The sequence below is a fragment of the Oncorhynchus tshawytscha genome, linkage group LG26 (genome assembly GCF_018296145.1).
Source record: "Oncorhynchus tshawytscha isolate Ot180627B linkage group LG26, Otsh_v2.0, whole genome shotgun sequence".
Classification (NCBI taxonomy): Eukaryota; Metazoa; Chordata; class Actinopteri; order Salmoniformes; family Salmonidae; genus Oncorhynchus; species Oncorhynchus tshawytscha.
The window spans coordinates 4,669,030-4,686,027 of NC_056454.1; positions in this window are offsets into that span (position 1 = coordinate 4,669,030).

Consider the following 16,998-nt stretch of genomic DNA (forward strand, 5'->3'; position numbering starts at 1 on the left):
ACCCCTTGACTTTTTCCAAATGTTGTTTATCTTACAACCTTATTCTAAAATGGATTGAATTGTTCATTTTTTCTACATCAATCTACACACAATACCACATAATGAAAAAATAACATTTTTTTTAAATCCCACATTTATTACAAATAAAAACCAGAAATATTAAATTTACATAAGTATTCAGACCCTTTACTCAGTACTTTGTTGAAGCACCTTTGGCAGCGATTACAGTCTCGAGTCTTCTTGGGTATGACGTTACAAGCTTCGCACACCTGTATTTGGGGAGTTTCTCCCATTCTTCTCTGCAGATCCTCTCAAGCTCGGTCAGGTTGGATGGGGAGCGTCGCTGCATGGCTATTTTCAGGTCTCTCCAGAGATGTTAGATTGGGTTGAAATCCGGGCTCTGGCTGGACCACTCAAGGACATTCAGAGACTTGTCCTAAGCCACTCCTGCGTTGTCTTGGCTGTGTGCTTAGGGTCATTGTCCTGTTGGAAGATTAACCTTCACACCAGTCTGAGGTCCTGAGTGCTCTGTAGCAGGTTTTCATCGAGGATCTCTCTGGACTTTGCTCCGTTTATCTTTTCCCTCGATCCTGACTACTCTCCCAGTCCCTGTCACTGAATAATATTCCCATAGCATGATTCTGCCATCACCATGGTTCACAATAGGGATGGTGCCAGGTTTCCTCCAGATGTTAAGCTTGGCATTCAGGCCAAAGAGTTCAATCTTGGTTTCATCAGACCAAAGAATCTTGTTTCTCATGGTCTGAGTCTTTAGGTGCCTTTTGGCAAACTCTAAGCCTGCTGTCATCTGCCTTTTACTGAGGAGTGGCTTCCATCTGGCCACTCTGCAATATAGGCCTGATTGCTGGAGTGCTGCATAGATGGTTGTCCTTCTGGAAGGTTCTCCCATCTCCACAGAGGAACTCTGGAGCTCTGTCAGAGTGACCATCAGGTTCTTGGTCACCTCCCTGACCAGGGCCCTTCTCCCCCAATTGCTCGGTTTGACTGGGTGGCCAGCTCTAGGGACAGTCTTGGTGCATCCAAACTTCTTCCATTTAAGAATGATGGAGGCCACTGTGTTTTTGGGGGATCTTCAATGCGGCAGATTTTTTTTTTCTACCCTTCCCCAGATCTGTGCCTCAACACATGGCTTGTTTTTTTCTCTTGCATATGCACTGTCAACTGTGGGACCGTATATAGACAGGTGTGTGCCTTTCCAAATCATGTCCAATCTATTGAATTTACCACAGGTGGACTCCAGTCAAGTTGTAGAAACATCTCAAGGATGATCAATGGAAACAGGATGCATCTGAGCTCAATTTTGAGTGTCATAGCAAAGGGCCTGAATACTAACGTAAATAAGACATTTCTTAAAACCTGTTTTCACTTTGTCATTATGGGGTATTGTGTGTAGACTGATGAAAAAATATGCTTAATCCGTTTTAAAATAAGTCTGTAACGTAACAAAAGGTGGAAAAAGTTAAGGGGTCTGAATACTTTCCGAATGCACTGTAAATATCATAAATTAATAGAAAATGGAGGTATATTGTAGTGTGTGGCGATCACCTAGAGATGGCATGACTAGCTAAAGGTCTATATTCTTACCACAGAGGTAGATAGATAAAAAACTACAGCTGAGCCCTTGGATGGTGAAAAAGACAAAGAAATAGGAATATACACACCTCATCGTGTTGGAATAGGGAGATACACACATACACGTGTGCACATCAATACAGGCATGTGCACATATCCACATGCTTCCAACCTTGTAGCTTTCATCTTTCATCTTTCTCACCACATCCTTTCACACCTCCAGACTGTGAGTGATATAACCAGCCAACACCCCAGTGAGCAATACCACCCATCCTCACATTTTCAACATCCAGACACAATGCTAGACTTATTATTAAACAGGATGTCACTATACATTATTACGTATAACAAGCAATACATCTACAAAGTAAGGTCGCTCTCACTATAAGGGTGTCCGGTATTTTGCAGAGTTAACTTAATGATACTCTATATAAGTAGACCTACATGTAGTCTCACAGTTACAGTGAGGCAGGTCATTGATGACTATAGCACAACTTTACACACATGGGCCAACACACAGGCTTAAATATTCAACTGGAGGAGTGGATAAAAATTGTATCAATGAAAAGAGAATAATGTAGAAAAGCAGAGATATGCTTAACATATTATAAGAAATATATAAAGTTGTCATGATAGGTCACTCTTCTGTGTTGTTACAATAACCCCATGATTATAGGGTACGGTAAAAGCAGAACTGTCACTATCAACAGGAAGACATCCCATGCCGCCCATAAACAGATGTCTCGTGAATCTGGTGAACAACAATAAGGAAAGCACACTGTTGCCTGCTCTCACTTCAGTCTCATGACATCACATTTCACAGTTGTAACCCAGCTGACACATAATGTTCTGAGAACCACATGTTTCTTCAAACTTGGTGAGAGCGTTGTTGTCCTATTGTTATCTTGCATTCAACCTTCCCACAACTTTCTGGGAATGGTGCATGATGGTTGCTTGGCTTTGGAACATTCTGAGCACATTTAAGGAACTTCACAAAAAAAATGTTATATTCTTGGTATTTCAATACTTTAACAGAATGTTTCCTAAAAGTTGGTTACATGTATTTTACATTTTGGTAATGTTCTAGCAATATTCTCCAACTGGTTTGACATTGGAAATGTTCACAAACATTAAGAAACAATGTCCTTCTATGGGAATTTCAATACTCCAGCATAACATTTCCTACAGGTTTCCTCGTGGTGCTATTTAAAGTTATGTTCTCAAATTGTTCAGAGAACGATAAGAAACGTTCTTCTAAGGGTATGTACGGACTCCAGCATAACATTTTCTGCCAGTTTCTTCATGGTTGTATTTAAAGCCATGTTCTCAAATTGTTCCGAGAACGTTAAGAAAACTTTCCATAAAAACCACAAGAAATCTTTAGTAACGTTCAGGGAACGGTCTAAGATTGGTATTTAACCTTTTCACATGTAACAACAAATGGGTGTGATCATTCTACAGTGGTCTCTGCCGGTATGATTAGAACGCTTATTTAGAACGTCCAGTTTCGATTGATGCAACAGTCAGCATTTGAGGTAGCCACACTGTTTTTTCACAGAAACATTTAGCAGAAACACAGTCCTTACAAAGTTATGTCCTGAATGTGACAAGTTTATTTTTGGATGCAATGTTCAGACATTCACAGAAGTAGGAACAGTATACACAATCATCCAAACCGTCAAATGTAAGCTACATTAGTAATTCATCACATCACGGGTGAGCTCAACATTGATCGAAATAATTGAGTAAAACACTTTATAGAAATCGAAAGTAATCCAATGATGGGTAGTTTGTGCGCGCCGCCATGTTTGTTTTTCGCGTCAACCAAAAATAATAAGAGGAGACAAGATGAGGTTGGTCTGTTTGCAGTATGCATGTTGAAGGGGGTGTGTCGTCTACGATCATTCACCTTTTACCCGAAAGATGAGTGAACCATTCCTTCACCTTATTATAAAATATTTGGTCTGACAGACGTTTACGTGACACTCACAATGCATTGCATGATGTCAGCAAACATGGTGCCACACATAGCTAGCAAATAGCTTAGCATTAGCTAATTATAATCAGTACAACCTTCAAAAAAGTATGTTACACTCATCAAAGGTGTCCATTACAATCTATGCAATAATTGGAATGCATTGTTTGTAACCAGTACTTGAAAACATGTGAATAAAACTGTAAATACATTATGCTCCATACATACAGTACATACATACACTACCGTTCAAAAGTTTGGGGTCACTTAGAAATGTCCTTGTTTTTGAAAATAAAGCACTTTTTTTTTGTCTATTAAAATAACATAAAATTGATCAAAAATACAAATACTGTTAATCTTATAAATGACTATTGTACCTGAAAACGCCTGTTTTTGAATGGAATATCTACATAGGTGTACAGAGGCCCATTATCAGCAACCATCACTCCTGTGTTCCAATGGAACGTTGTGTTAGCTAATCCAAGTTTATCATTTTAAAAGCTAATTGATCATTAGAAAACCCTTTTGCAATTATATTAGCACAGCTGAAAACTATTGTTCAGATTAAAGAAGCAATAAAACTGGCCTTCTTTAGACTAGTTCAATATCTGGAGCTTCAGCATTTGTGGGTTCGATTACAGGCTCAAAACAAATAACTTTCTTCTGAAACTCGTCAGTTTATTCTTGTTCTGCGAAATGAAGGCTATTCCATGCAAGAAATTGCCAAGAAACTGAAGATCTGGTTCAACGCTGTGTACTACTCCCTTCACAGAACAGTGCAAACTTGCTCTAACCAGAATAGAAAGAGGAGTGGGAGGCCCGGTGCACAACTGAGCAAGAGGACAAGTACATTAGAGTGTCTAGTCCTCAACTAGCAGCTTCATTAAATAGTACCTGCAAAACACCAGTCTCAACGTCAACAGTGAAGAGGCGACTTCGGATGCTGGCCTTCTAGACAGAGTTCCTCTGTCCAGTGTCTGTGTTCTTTTGTCCATCTTAATCTTTTCCTTTAATTGGCCAGTCTGAGATATGGCTTTGTCTTTGCAACTCTGCCTAGAAGGCCAGCATCCCGGAGTCGCCACTTCACTGTTGATGTTGAGACTGGTGGGAAGGGCAGGGGGGGAAGGGATCTCCTCGAAGAGAGAAGTTTGTCCGGCTCAGTAAAGCCTCAAACAAATTGAAATGGGCTACTTCTATGTGAATTAACGAGGAGGTGGAACACACCTCAGTTCAAACTGTTGTTAGAAAAAACAACTTGTTTGAAAATAATTTGAAATTGACAAGTTGAAACATACATAACTAGCAAGCAGCGAGTGTTAACTGTCCTGTTGCATAACAATCCCATTTTGGAACAGTGAGTGCATTCTGACATCGCGTACATAAAACAGCTCAAGCTGGAGCAACCGTTAGAGATATTTGGAACTCACGTTAGAAAAGGTTAAAAGCATATTCATTCCGTTCTCAGCATCAACAAAACTCTATCCTATTAAGTGTCTTGGCTATGCCCACTTATTGGCCACACCCGATCTTAAACAGATACTTTGGGATTTTGGCAATGAGGCCCTTTATCTAATTCCCCATAGTCAGATGAACCAGTGGATACCCTTGTTATGTATCTGTGTCCAGTAAGTTAGACATAGTTTTGTGAGCCAATGCTAACTAGCATTAGCGCAATGAGCAGATACCCATAAACTTCCAGTCATCCAGCAACTTCCTTCAAACTGCACGCAGAGACATATAAATGATATCCACAAGTTCATTTCACTCTGGGGAAGTAAAGGGCTTCATTGCCAGAATCCAGAGGTGTCCCTTTAATTAGTGCCCGTTTCCTATGAAATGGAGTCTCTTTGAATAGACTAAAATGAACAACTTTGAATGAGTAAAAAAAAACATAGCATGCTGGCTCCATCTTGGTGGCGCAGTGGACTCATTCCATGGCTATAAAACAGAAGATTTAAATCTCACTGACGTCATGCTACAATAAAACATTAATGTGTTTGCATGATTAATACTTAAGCAAATTAATTTTCATGTGTCCTATCTGTGCTTGAAGTAGAGGCGTTCTCGGGCCTAAAAGTTGGACCCGTTCTGAAATAGTCCTAGGGCCTTCCCATCTGGAATCGATATATATAATTTTTTTTTTTTAAATATAGAGACCCGTTCCGAACGGACCTGATCCAAGTGAGGGAAGCAGTAGAAAAGTATATTTTTAAGTTTATTAACCAGAGCTGATAAAGCGCGAGGGAGAGGATGTAGATAGAGGTGACGCTATAGCAGGGGCCGTGCAGTGTATGTAGGCTACTGTGAGTGTGAGGGAGTGACACAGGGATCAGGGAGGAGGAAGAGAGAGATGAGAGACAGCAACCAACTAACTCTATAATATAATAGCTACCATAGCTAGATTATTTATCATCTAATATGATTACATAGTACCTGTCTTGCCTGCATCACACCGGGAGAAGCTAGTTAAGCTTACTAGTTAGCAGCTAGCTAGGCTATTTGAGACTGCATGCGCTTTCTCATCCTACACAGTTACAAACAACAACAACTCAATTTAGAATATAAAGTAGCAGCCTATCTGTAGGCTCTTGGTCGTTGTAGCCGATCCTTCTCCTTAAATGTTTTATTCCATCATTTTAATTCCCTCTTCCATTGATTAGATATCCCATAACTTTTGCCCCACAAGGAGGCTCTATCACTGCAGCCTATTGTCACTTTGATGACTTAGGATTGTCCAACAACAGCAACAAGCTACATGCGCCACTCAATTTATCTCTCTCTCTAGCTCTCTCTTTCTAATGGAGCAGCTGGGTTCGGATCTGTATGGTTCCTTCTGGACAAGTCAGTTAAAATTACACATACCCGAGACCCGTGACAATCATATCAGAACCGACCCAGACATTATTTCGAATTCGTGACGTTATTTAGAATTCTGTATCCAGACCCGCTCTGGTCCCGGATCAGGTCTCGGGTATTCGGTGACTGGTGGATCCCGGATCAGGTCTCGGGTATTCGGTGACTGGTGGATCCGTGAAGACCTCTAGCTTGGAGTTTAAAAAAGTTAACAAGCAGTGTTATTTAAAAGTCTTATTGAAACATGTTCTCAGAATGTTATTTAATTACCTTCAAATAACCTATAATTTCCTTTCTGAGAATGGTAATAAAACCTCACAGGAAAACTTTCAGAGAACAATAGTAAAACGTTCTCAGAAGCTCTCTGCAACTTCTGTTCTCAGAACGTTTTAAAAATGGCTTCGTTCACAGAACCAATGTGAAGCATAAAACGTATGTTCCCACAACATGCAAGGAACAAAATTTGCTAGCTGGGGAGGCAGTTAGCTAGTTCTTCCCCACCCACTCTCCACACACACACACGCACACACACACATACACTGTTCGATACAGATCTGACTCACACTAATGCCGGTGAGGAGTATCATTCCACAATTAGATTACCTTTTACAGTGCCTTCAGAAAGTGTTCACACCGTTGACTTTTTCCACATTTTCTTGTGTTACAGCCTGAATTTAAAATGGATTCAATTTAGTTTTTTTGTCACTGGCCTACACACAATACCCAATATTTTCAAATGATGACTTTTGAAAATTTGACAAATTATTATAAAAGGAAAATCTGTAATGTCTTCAGTCAATAAGTTTCAACCCCTTTGTTATGGCAAGCCTAAATAAATTCAGGAGTTAAAATGTGCTTAAGAAGGTACATAATAATAAGTATGTACAATAATAGTGTTTAACATGATTTATGAATGACTACCTCATCTCTGTCACCCACACATATAATTATCTTTCAGGTCCCTCAGTTGAGCAGTGAATTTCAAACACAGATTCAACCAGAAAGACCATGGATGATTTCAAATTCCTCACAAAGGAGGGCCCATTTAGTAGATCTGTAAAAAAAAAAAAAAAGCAGACAGTGAATAACCCTTTGAGCATGGTGAAGTTATTAAATACTGGTTTCCTTCCTAACTCAGTTGCCGGAGAGGAAGGAAACCTGTCAGAGATTTCACAATGAGGTCAATGGTGATAGGGGAAAACTGAAGATGGATCAAAAAACATTGTAGTTACTCCACAACAATGTTCCCTCTAAGCTGTGCTTGTGTGCACACAGCTCCCCTCGGACTGCTGCACAGAAGAAATGTTAGCCAGTGCAGAGAAGCAAGAGATTGAACTTCACTCAACTTTCCCATTTAGTTAACACTATCAATGTTTCGCTCCACTGTGGGAATTGTGATCGAATCAATGCAATATTAGCCCCTTTCAATGTAACATACCGAAAGAAAATGATCTATGTAAGACTATTTATACAAAACAAACAGTGTAAAAGATTTTGCTGCAGCATTGGAGTCAGTGTTTGTATTTGTATTTATTATGGATCCCCATTAGCTGCTGCCAAGGCAGTTCTGGACTTGGTGACTGTGAAGAGACCTATGGTGGCATGTCTTGTGGGGTTTGCATGGGTGTCAATGCCTCTCACAAATACACTGCTCAAAAAAATAAAGGGAACACTAAAATAACACATCCTAGATCTGAATGAATGAAATATTTGTATTAAATACAAATATTTAATACAAATATGATGAGGTGGCGGATGGTCTCCTGAGGGATCTCCTCCCAGACCTGGACTAAACCATCCGCCAACTCCTGGACAGTCTGTGGTGGATGGAGCGAGACATGAAGTCCCCGATGTGCTCGATTGGATTCAGGTCTGGGGAACCGGCGGGCCAGTCCATAGCATCATTGCCTTCCTCTTGCAGGAACTATTGACACACTCCAGCCACATGAGGTCTAGATTTGTCTTGCATTAGTAGGAACCCAGGGCCAACCGCACCAGCATATGGTCTCACAAGGGGTCTGAGGATCTCATCTCGGTACCTAATGGCAGTCAGGCTACCTCTGGCGAGCACATGGAGGGCTGTGCGGCCCCCCAAAGAAATGCCACCCCGCACCATGACTGACCCACCGCCAAACCGGTCATGCTGGAGGATGTTGCAGGCAGCAGAACGTTCTCCACGGCGTCTCCAGACTGTCACGTCTGTCACATGTGCTCAGTGTGAACCTGCTTTCATCTGTGAAGAGCACATGGCGCCAGTGGCGAATTTGCCAATCTTGGTGTTCTCTGGCAAATGCCAAACATCCTGCACGGTGTTGGGCTGTAAGCACAACCCCCACCTGTGGACGTCGGGCCCTCATACCACCCTCATGGAGTCTGTTTCTGTCCGTTTGAGCAGACACATGCACATTTGTGGCCTGCTGGAGGTCATTTTGCAGGGCTCTGGCAGTGCTCCTCCTTGCACAAAGGCGGAGGTAGCGGTCCTGCTACTGGGTTGTTGCCCTCCTAAGGTCTCCTCCACGTATCCTGATGTACTGGCCTGTCTCCTGGTAGCGCCTCCATGCTCTGGACACTACGCTGACAGACACAGCAAACCTTCTTGCCATAGCTCGCATTGATGTGCCATCCTGGATGAGCTGCACTACCTGAGCCACTTGTGTGGGTTGTAGACTCCGTCTCATGCTACCACTAGAGTGAAAGCACCGCCAGCATTCAAAAGTGACCAAAACATCAGCCAGAAAGCATAGGAACTGAGAAGTGGTCTGTAGTCACCACCTGCAGAACCACTCCTTTATTGGGGGTGTCTTGCTAATTGCCTATAATTTGCACCTGTTGTCTATTCCATTTGCACAACAGCATGTGAAATTTATTGCAATCAGTGTTGCTTCCATAATTTGCAAATAAATTCATAAAAAATCCTACAATGTGATTTTCTGGATTTTTTTCCCTTATTTTGTCTGTCATAGTTGAAGTGTACCTATGATGAACATTACAGGCCTCTCTCATCTTTTTAAGTGGGAGAACTTGCACAATTGGTGGCTGACTAAATACTTTTTTTGCCCCACTGTAATTGGTACCATTGGAAAGAAGACACTTTGAAGTTTGTAGAAATGTTAAAATAATGTAGGAGACTATAACACAATAGATATGGTAGGAGAAAATCCAAAGAAAAACCACCCGGAAATTATTTTATTTTTGAGAGCCCATGCTCTTACAATGGAAATAATTGGGGCATTCTGAAATCTAGCTCTCAGGATGCAATTCCTATGGCTTCCACTGGGCTTCCACTCAATGGTCAAGGTTTCAGGCTTGTTTCTTCCTAAACGAGGAAGAATAATATGTTTTACCACAGGGATACAGACTTGGAAATTCATGTATGCTCGCGCGAGGAAGAGGACACGCACCTGCTAATATTGTTTTCCTATTGAACATACTTCTTTCCAGATGAAATATTATAGTTGAATTACATTTTAGGGTATCTGAGGATGAAATATAAATTAATTTTGACCTGTTGAAACAAAGTTTAGGGGAAGATTTTTCGGATTCCTATCTTGGCATGTTGAACAAGTGGAATACTCAAATCGATGGCGCCAACTAAACAGACTTTGTGAGATATAAAGAAGGATTTTATCTAACAAAATGACACTACATGTTATAGCTGGGACCCTTTGGATGACAAATCAGAGGAATATTTTGAAAAGGTAAGTGAATATTTAATCGCTATTTGTGAATTTATGAAGCCGGAGAGAAAACATTTTGATGTGGGGCGCTATCCTCAAACAATCGCATGGCATGCTTTCGCTGTAAAGCCTATTGTAAATCGGACAGTGCAGTTAGATGAACAAGAATTTAGGCTTTTAACCGATATAAGGTATGTTCCTAAATGTTTAATATCCATTTACATTCACCTGGAGTCGAACAATGAGCAGCCATTTTCTGGGTCAAGCTAGTAGAGGGGTGCAATGTTGGAAATGTATCATAGTCCAGGAAGGTCCCATTATGATCCTCTTGGATGTTTGATAGGAAGCATTTAAAGATGCCGATAGTCTCATAGAATCCTTATTCAGTTCAAGGGTTAGGGTTAGGCTTGGTCAAATATTTTATTTATTCATGAAGACTAATAATCCTTTCTTTAGCTGCATCAAGTTCAATACATTTTTCACAAATGAAGGTATCCATCGGACCTTACCCCGTGACAACAACGGACATACATTTAATAGCACGCGATCCCCAGCAGATTCAAATTAGTTTTCACTGCTGCACGCCAATAGTCCAAGGGAACAAACATTTCCCTCCATGGCCGTAGACCCCCCCACAACTGTGCTGTCTCTCATTGAATGTGAAGAGCAAGAGAGAAGTGCAGGGGGGTGGGTGATGTCTTGAAAGGCTGTCATTGGCAGGTTGCCGGCTGTACCTTGCTATGCACTGGCTCGGCTGCGTATTAGTGTTCGGTGTAGCCTCTCAGAGCTTTGTCGGCATGTCCCCAGTGTCTTGTACCTATGTTTGTTCTCTGTAGTTGAGTGCCTTTCTTTGTTTGCTTTCAGTTGTCGCAGCAGAAGGATAAGGACAGAGAATGATGATGTGTAGCTATCACAATGTATCCTGTCACCTATTCTGTTCTCTGTGACCACGAACTTCAAAACCTCCCCTTGGTTGGAAAATGGGTTTGTTCATTCACAAAAACAGCGACACAGTGGGGGGTTGGCTTCTGTTGCCTCCCTTTGGCCAGCAGTGGCACGTGTGTCATGAACAACATTAGCGTGATCAATAATAATGGAATCGGTGGTCTGGTTGGAGGAGCTTTAGGAGGACAGGCTCATTGTAATGGCTGGAATGTAATAAATGGAATGATATCACACACATCCAACATATGGAAACACCATTGAATCAGTTCCATTGCAGCCATTGCAATGAGCCTGTCCTCCTATAACCCCTCCCATCAGCCTCCTCTGATTGGAGTAGGATTCCATTGCATTGACAGGCACGACTCAGGCCCATACTCTACACAGACCAGTGTGCCATAACCAATCAAAGCTGCAGTAGGCATAAATGCAAATAGCCATTGCCATACACGGATCTGTGCCATTCACTCTGAACTGGACTGTGTTTACAGCATGAGTGGTCGCGAGTAGATGCACTTGTTTTGAGATCAAAGAGAGAGCTCCCCCCTCCCCCCATGGGACGGTTGATCTAACGTAGGCTAATATAATTAGCATGAGATTGTAAGTAAAAAATAAATAAAAAAATCCCAGGACATAGACTTATCTGATATGGGCAGAAAGCTTTTAAACTCTTGTTAATCTAACTGCACTGTCCAATTTACAGTAGCTATTACTTGAAAATGTATTAATAAACAAATTAGGCACATTTGGGCTGTCTTGATACAACATTTTCAACAGATATGCAATGGTTCATTGGATCAACCAATGACATTAATTTGGGGACAGGTCGAAAAGCATTAAACATGTATGGTAATTTAGCTAGTTAGCTTGCACTTGCTAGCTAATTTGTGCTATTTAGCTAGCATGCTGTTGTTAGCTAATTTGTCCTGGGATATAAACATTGAGTTGTTATTTTACCTGAAATGCACAAGGTCCTCTACTCTGACAATTAATCCACGCATAAAACGGTCAACCGAATCGTTTCAAGTCATCTCTCCTCCTTCCAGGCTTTTTCATCTTTGAACGTATATGGTGATTGGCATCTACACTTTCATAGTACTACCACGACAACCGTCAAAACAGTTCGTCTTTCAATCACCCACGTGGGTATAACCAATGAGGAGATGGGAGAGGCAGGACTTGCAGCGCGATCTGCGTCAGAAATAGGAGTGACTTCTATGCTCGTTGGCGCGCGCGAGCAGTGTGGGTGCAATAATTGAATAACATATATTCCTATATTTATTTTGCAACGCGAGCAGTGTAGTCAGGGTATAATCCTCACATTTTTTACCCTTGCCTGTTTCTGGACTCTGTTCCCGCCTGCCTGACCATTCTGCCTGCCCCAACCTCGAGCCTGACTGCCACACTGTACCTTGTGGACTCTGAACAGGTTTTGACCTTTTGCCTGTCCACGACCATTCTCTTGCCTACCCTTTTGGAATATAATAAATATCAAAGACTCAAGCCATTTGCCTCCCGTGTCTGCATCTGGGTCTGGCCTTGTGCCCTTATATCAAAGGTGATTTTCTCAAAAGTGAGTTTACAAGTTGATCGACTTTCAAAGCAGAATGACTTTCCCATTGTTCCTCAAATGCAGTGTATGATATACCATTTTGTAGCTCCGAGTCTCTACTTTTATCCAATGTCAGAAACACCATTTCACATTTTGCTACATAAGACTGAATCCAGATGGTGAGTCACAAATAGCCACTGTATCCTTGGCCACTGTTAAAACTGATCATATGAAGCAGGAGATAATATAAGCAGGACATAAAACAATATAAAGATAAGATTGATATTGATTTTGAGACATGACATGTAGTATTTTCCTATTTTAGTATACGCTTTTCATATTAATTCAAAATTCCTGTTCTTTTCCCGAAGATTTCTCGCAAAAAAAAGCATACTGTATCTCTGTGAAATGTCAACGGAACACTGATGGTGAATTTTATATTTTGTAGAGGAATCTTTTAGCCTGTGCTGGCGCTGCAGACGGCTATATCGGTCCACTAATAAAGGACTATTAAAGGCCCAGTGCACTACTTTTGTTAATAATTTTTTATTAATATTATTTCAGTGGGCACTGCAGCACCCTCAGAACCATTACTTCCCACGGCTATGGTTGGAGATGTCCAAGCGCTATTGAACATCTGGGTTAGCCAAGGTTGGAATCCATCGGTCAGTCAAATTTAAGAAACTCAAACAAGAATATTAAAAGATGAAAGACCCCAACAAAAGTGGATCAGACTGAAAAACATACTGTGCTTAGATGCAGACCAGTGATGTCTAGTCGGGGGACGCTGTATTCGACATCCCCGATATTTGAAGCCATGATGATGCCGAACAGCGATGATCAGCACGGTAATACATTGTCTTTAGCCAAATTACTATCTAGCTAGCTAGCAATGACTTTAGTGTAGCTAGCTCTAGCATGTGAGAGTGAGCACTGCGCAAGACATGAACCAGGGTCGATAACTTATAAACATCCATGATCCACTGAGGCAAAAACTCTGCTAAAATGGAGAGTTGGAAATAACGAGAAGGGAAGAGATTTAGTGAAGTTATAAAAGAGGATGATAGCAGTGCCTAATGTTGTGTGATGATTGATGATTGTGAGGTGCTATATAAATTCGACAGTCACAAGATGGGGACTTCAAATAGGCCTATGCCACATCAAGGGAACTGTAGCCTACTGATCAGATGGGTTAAATGGAAGCTGAAATCTGGACACTGACTGTAGGTCTATAACCTCTCACATAGTCTTAATATTAACTCCTGCAGAATTAAGCATTTCTTTCAGTAAATTGACACACCTGAATGTACATTTTGACCTGGGAACAGGAGTGGAGAAATATTATTTATTTATTTCAGCATCTTGAGAGATGCGGACCCGTCTGTAGAGGTGCTTACTTTTTCAGCGTCACAAAAGCTGATATTATTTTAACCACATAAAATATGCATCCAAGCGGAACTGAAATGTTATCAAAAACATCTTGGGTCATTTACACAGCATTCTATTTCATTAAAACCAGTCAAACTGATCTTTCCCATTTTTTTTTTTTTTGTTATTGCATTTTCTCCCTGGTCCCTATGTGTCTTTGCTCCACGAAAGAAGAAGAGATGACAGAGAAAACTCTACAGATGTCAGTAGATTGAAGCATTCATTCGATAATATATGACATTAGTCTGGTGAGCAAGGGTTTCTAGGGCAATATATAATGACAGAAGAGAAGCTGCATGTACAGTGCCTTTGGAAAGTATTCAGACCCATTGACTTTTTCACTTTATGCCTTCAGAAAATATTCACACCCCTAGACTTTTTCCACATTTTGTTGTGTTACTAACTGAATTTAAAATAGATTACATTTAGATTTTTTGGGTCACTGGCCTACACACATTATCCCATAATGTTTTACAAATGAATTACAAATGAAAAGCTGAAATGTCTTGAGTCAACAAGTATTCAACCCCTTTGTTATGGCAAGCCTAAATAAGTTCAGTACAAAAAATATCCCTAATAAGTTGCATGGACTCAATCTTTGTGCTATAATAGTGTTTAACTGCTTCCCGGGCACAGATGGCATCAATTAAGGCAGCCCCCTCGCACCACTCTGATTCAGAGGGGTTGTGTTAAATGTGGAAGACATATTTTGGTTGAATGCATTCAGTTGTGCAACTGACTATCCTTTTGTGCTAATTGATGGCTGTCATCCCATGACTGATATACTAGCCCATTGTGTTTGTGGTTTTTATGTTTCTTGTCTCACGTGCTCCTCTGCGGCAAAACCAATTGCCTTGTGTAATACTGAGCCCATCAACCATAACCATGCCTGGTGCTTGTATCCTACTATTTAGGCTTAAAATCCATCTCAATTTGCAGTTTAACAATCAACATTTTTCAATAAACCTACACAGTAAGCAGTTAATAAAACAATCTCAACCTTCTTATAAAACGTTTATTTTGGAAGCACAAACAAAATCGCAGATGATAGGGTGGGACTCAAGGCATTAACTCCGGATTTCGACAAACTAACAGCGAGCATAACGTTGTGTTTCTTCAAATATCAACAAACAACCGAGTGCAATAAGAAAATATATTTTTAATAACAAAAACAACAATGAGAGAAAAAACCTTTAGGCTTTGTGGAATCGAAATGACTTGCAATTGCCTCGTGCTACACCACAATAGGACAGTAAAAGGGTAAAACAGTGTAGCCTATGAAACACAAGCAAAATATAACAAAACAATTCAATTAAAAATAAAATACATAAATTACAACAGTAAGACTTGTTCAGCATCTAATATTGCACATACTGAGCAACAATAAGATATAAATAGCCTTAGGTCTTCCAAATTACCAGTAGCTGCCATATCAAAATCGGACTGTAAAAATAGTAAATTGTTAGGCTGTACACCTGCCTTAAAAACACAGAAGTATATTAAAACAATTAAATAAGAAATAATCTAAATATATAAATAACAACAATAAGAATGGTTTAGCATCTACTATAGCCTAGGGCTGGGATGGGCAACTGCGGCCCGCTGACCTTTTGTAGGCCAGCGGATCAATTTCCCCAACAAATATTTGTTCTCTAATTTATTTTTGGAGCTCAATCAGGGTCTCAAGTTACTGTTGAGAGTTAGAATAGTAGGGATATGCATCTTTGCCTTTCAAGACAATTCGATATGTATCTAGCTAGCTCCTTGAGCTCCGACACGATACAGGAACGACACGTTTTAGTTTGAAATTATTTGGTGCAATTCAGTTTGATTAAACACATTCACTATCCATTCAAATCTGCTGCTGATGGAGCTCATTAGCTGGGCCTCTCTGAACGGTCGTCACTAGTTACCACAGCCACAAAGTCATATTTCTACAATTTCTCTTCTTAAAATAGGATTTTAAACCTAACCTTAACAACACTGCTGACCGTATGCCTATTACCTAACCTTAAACTAAGATGAAAAAGCCTATGTTTATTTTCATGAATTTTTACAATACAGCCTAGTAGTCACCAACCTTTTCTGATCCAAAATTAAGCTGAGATGTAACTTCCAGATTTAAAAAAAACATGACTTAAGAAACATAAGCCTATGCAACGTTAACGTTCTTTGCTTCACGGAAACATGGCTAACAGGAGAGACGCTATCGGAGTCGGTGCAGCCAGCTGGTTTCTCCACGCATCGCGCCGACAGAAACAAACATCTTTCTGGTAAGAAGAGGGGCGGGGGCGTATGCCTTATGGCTAACGAGACGTGGTGTGGCCACAACAATATACAGGAACTCAAGTCCTTCTGTTCATCTGATTTAGAATTCCTCACAATCAAATGTCAACCGCATTATCTACCAAGGGAATTCTCTTCGATTACAATCACAGCCGTATATATTCCCCCCCAAGCAGACACATCGATGGCTCTGAACTAACTTTATTTGACTCTTTGCAAACTGGAATCCACACATCCTGAGGCTGCATTCATTGTAGCTGGGGATTTTAACAAGGCTAATCTGAAAACAAGACTCCCTAAATTGTATCAGCATATCGATTGCGCAACCAGGGCTGGCAAAACCTTGGATCATTGCTATTCTAACTTCCGCAACGCATATAAGGCCCTGCCCCGCCCTCCTTTCAGAAAAGCTGACCATGACTCCATTTTGTTGATCCCTGCCTACAGACAGAAACTAAAACATGAAGCTCCCATGCTGAGGTCTGTCCAACGCTGGTCCGACCAATCTGATTCCACACTCCGTGCTGCGACTCCGACTGCTTCCATCACGTGGACTGGGATATGTTTCATATTGCGTCAGACAACAACATTGACGTATACGCTGATTTGGTGTGCGAGTTCATTAGAACGTGCGTTGAAGATGTCGTTCCCATAGCAACGATTAAAACATTCCCAAACCAGAAACCGTGGAT